We start from the raw sequence: 4,580 nt of genomic DNA, 5'->3' as shown, positions 1-4,580 counted from the left end.
GCTGGTGAGTAGTTGACTCAATGAGAGAGAAGGACAACCGTTTTTAACAAAAAAAAATTCACTTTCACTTATTTAGCTAGATAGTTTAGCCTACTGAAACACCCTGCTCAAACATAGGGATGCTATGTTAGCTAGCTGGCTATAAGAGAGGGATGCTATGTTAGCTAGCTGGCTATAACAGAGGGTTGCTATGTTAGCTAGCTGGCTATAACAGAGGGATGCTATGTTAGCTAGCTGGCTATAACATAGGGATGCTATGTTAGCTAGCTGGCTATAACATAGGGATGCTATGTTAGCTAACTGGCTATAACAGAGGGATGCTATGTTAGCTAGCTGGCTATGACTCCCAAAATGCTACTGTTAGCTAAGCTTTTGTTTTTACTATAACAGAGGGATGCTGCATGTTAGCTAACTGGCTATAACAGAGGGATGCTATGTTAGCTAGAGGTTTGGCTTAAAAGGTATTTTTGCTATAACAGGGAAGGATGCTGTCATGTTAGTGAACTATGTGGCTATAACTGCCGATAGTTGGGGGAAGAAAATGCTTCTTAAAATGGACGAAAAACGGGGATAAACATACCTGAATGTGTCCAATTGAAACACTCGCTTGCAACTGTTGTACTAATGATTATGTCACTGTCTGTCACCTCATATTTCTCTCTCGACTGGGGCAACGTATATTCATAGGCAGTGGTCAGGGTTATGCTATGTTTCAGTTATGCTGGCTATAACATGTTAGGGGTTAAATGCATGTTATGGTGGTCAGATGCATGTTATGGTGGTCAGATGGTTTCTGTTATAACAGAGTTATGGATGCTATGTTATGGTGGTCAGATGGTTATAACATGTTAGGTGGTCATGCTTTCATGTTATGGTGGCTTAAATGGCTATAATGGTTTCATGTTAGGGGTTTATGCTATGTTATGGTGGTCAGAGCTGGTTATGGTGGTCAATGGTTTCAGTTATGGTGGTTTAAATGGTTTCATGTTATGGTGGTTTCATGTTATGGTGGCTGGCTATAACAGAGGGATGGTTTCATGTTATTGGTTTAAATGGTTTCTGTTATGCTGGTTTCTATAACAGAGGGATGCTATGTTAGCTAGCTGGCTATAACATGTTAGGGATGCTATGTTATGGTGGTCAGGTTTCATGTTATAAGATGTTTCATGTTATGGTGGTCAGATGGTATGTTATGGTGGTTTAAATGGTTTCATGTTATGGTGGTTTAAATGGTTTCATGTTATGGTGGTTAAATGGTTTCATGTTAGGTGGCTGGCTATAATGGTTTCATGTTAGGGGTTTAGATGGTTTCATGTTATGGTGGTCAGATGGTTTCATGTTTTGGTGGTCAGATGGTTTCTATAACAGAGGGGTTTATGCTATGTTAGCTGGTTTCATGTTATGCTGGCTATAACATGTTAGGGATGCTTTCATGTTATGCTATGGTGGCTATAATGGTTTCATGTTAGGGTTTATGCTATGTTATGGTGGTTTAGATGGTTTCATGTTATGGTGGTTTAAATGGTTTCATGTTATGGTAAATGGTTTCATGTTATGGTGGTCAGATGGATGTTATGTTAGCTGGTTTCTGGCTATAACATGTTATGGGGTGCTATGTGGTTTCATGTTATGGTGGTTTAAATGGTTTCATGTTATGGTGGTTTAAATGGTTTCATGTTATGGTGGTTTAGATGGTTTCATGTTATGGTGGTTTAGATGGTTTCATGTTATGGTGGTCAGATGGTTTCATGTTATGGTGGTTTCATGTTATGGTGGTCAGATGGTTTCATGTTATGGTGGTTTCATGTTATGGTGGTCAGATGGTTTCATGTTATGGTGGTTTCACAGAGGGATGCTGTTATGGTGGTTTAGATGGTTTCATGTTATGGTGGTCAGATGGTTTCATGGCTATGACTGGTCAAAACAACACTGGTTTCTCTTTCAAGGTCAATGGTGGTTTCATGTTATGGTGGTTTTACTTCATGTTATGGTGGTTTCATGTTATGGTGGTCAGATGGTTTCATGTTATGGTGGTTTCATGTTATGGTGGTCAGATGGTTTCATGTTATGGTGGTTTCATGTTATGGTGGTCAGATGGTTTCATGTTATGGTGGTTTCATGTTATGGTGGTTTAAATGGTTTCATGTTATGGTGGTTTAAATGGTTTCATGTTATGGTGGTTTAAATGGTTTCATGTTATGGTGGTTTAGATGGTTTCATGTTATGGTGGTCAGATGGTTTCATGTTATGGTGGTCAGATGGTTTCATGTTATGGTGGTCAGATGGTTTCATGTTATGGTGGTTTAAATGGTTTCATGTTATGGTGGTTTAAATGGTTTCATGTTATGGTGGTTAAATGGTTTCATGTTATGGTGGTCAGATGGTTTCATGTTATGGTGGTTAAATGGTTTCATGTTATGGTGGTTTCATGTTATGGTGGTCAGATGGTTTCATGTTATGGTGGTCAGATGGTTTCATGTTATGGTGGTCAGATGGTTTCATGTTATGGTGGTTAAATGGTTTCATGTTATGGTGGTTTCATGTTATGGTGGTTAAATGGTTTCATGTTATGGTGGTTTCATGTTATGGTGGTCAGATGGTTTCATGTTATGGTGGTTTAGATGTTTCATGTTATGGTGGTTTCATGTTATGGTGGTCAGATGGTTTCATGTTTTGGTGGTCAGATGGTTTCATGTTATGGTGGTTTCATGTTATGGTGGTCAGATGGTTTCATGTTATGGTGGTCAGATGTTTATGGTGGTTTAAATGGTTTCATGTTATTTCAGATGGTTTCATGTTATGGTGGTTTAAATGGTTTCATGTTATGGTGGTCAGATGGTTTCATGTTATGGTGGTTTAAATGGTTTCATGTTATGGTGGTTAGATGGTTTCATGTTATGGTGGTTTAGATGTTTCATGTTATGGTGGTCAGATGGTTTCATGTTATGGTGGTCAGATGGTTTCATGTTATGGTGGTTTAAATGGTTTCATGTTATGGTGGTTTCATGTTATGGTGGTCAGATGGTTTCAAGTTATGGTGGTCAGATGGTTTCATGTTATGGTGGTCAGATGGTTTCATGTTATGGTGGTTTAAATGGTTTCATGTTATGGTGGTTTCATGTTATGGTGGTCAGATGGTTTCATGTTATGGTGGTTTAAATGGTTTCATGTTATGGTGGTTTCATGTTATGGTGGTTTCATGTTATGGTGGTCAGACGGTTTCATGTTATGGTGGTTTAAATGGTTTCATGTTATGGTGGTCAGATGGTTTCATGTTATGGTGGTTTAGATGTTTCATGTTATGGTGGTTTAAATGGTTTCATGTTATGGTGGTTAAATGGTTTCATGTTATGGTGGTCAGATGGTTTCATGTTTTGGTGGTCAGATGGTTTCATGTTATGGTGGTCAGATGGTTTCATGTTATGGTGGTTTAAATGGTTTCATGTTATGGTGGTTTCATGTTATGGTGGTCAGATGGTTTCATGTTATGGTGGTCAGATGGTTTCATGTTATGGTGGTTTAAATGGTTTCATGTTATGGTGGTTTAAATGGTTTCATGTTATGGTGGTTTAAATGGTTTCATGTTATGGTGGTTTAAATGGTTTCATGTTATGGTGGTTTAAATGGTTTCATGTTATGGTGGTTTAAATGGTTTCATGTTATGGTGGTCAGATGGTTTCATGTTATGGTGGTCAGATGGTTTCATGTTATGGTGGTCAGATGGTTTCATGTTATGGTGGTTTAAATGGTTTCATGTTATGGTGGTTTAGATGGTTTCATGTTATGGTGGTTTAAATGGTTTCATGTTATGGTGGTTTAAATGGTTTCATGTTATGGTGGTTTAGATGGTTTCATGTTATGGTGGTTTAGATGGTTTCATGTTATGGTGGTCAGATGGTTTCATGTTATGGTGGTTTCATGTTATGGTGGTCAGATGGTTTCATGTTATGGTGGTTTCATGTTATGGTGGTTTCATGTTATGGTGGTCAGATGGTTTCATGTTATGGTGGTTTCATGTTATGGTGGTTTCATGTTATGGTGGTCAGATGGTTTCATGTTATGGTGGTTTAGATGGTTTCATGTTATGGTGGTCAGATGGTTTCATGTTATGGTGGTTTCATGTTATGGTGGTCAGATGGTTTCATGTTATGGTGGTTTCATGTTATGGTGGTCAGATGGTTTCATGTTATGGTGGTTTCATGTTAAATGGTTTCATGTTATGGTGGTTTTCAAATGGTTTCATGTTATGGTGGTTGGTTTCAATGGTGGTTTCATGTTATGGTGGTGGTTTCAATGGTGGTTTCATGTTATGGTGGTTTAAATGGTTTCATGTTATGGTGGTTTAAATGGTTTCATGTTATGGTGGTTTAAATGGTTTCATGTTATGGTGGTTTAAATGGTTTCATGTTATGGTGGTCAGATGGTTTCATGTTATGGTGGTTTCATGTTATGGTGGTCAGATGGTTTCATGTTATGGTGGTTTAAATGGTTTCATGTTATGGTGGTTTAAATGGTTTCATGTTATGGTGGTTAAATGGTTTCATGTTATGGTGGTCAGATGGTTTCATGTTATGGTGGTT

Source organism: Oncorhynchus gorbuscha, unplaced genomic scaffold (assembly GCF_021184085.1).
Source record: "Oncorhynchus gorbuscha isolate QuinsamMale2020 ecotype Even-year unplaced genomic scaffold, OgorEven_v1.0 Un_scaffold_619, whole genome shotgun sequence".
NCBI lineage: Eukaryota > Metazoa > Chordata > Actinopteri > Salmoniformes > Salmonidae > Oncorhynchus > Oncorhynchus gorbuscha.
This window is presented reverse-complemented; position numbering follows the sequence as displayed.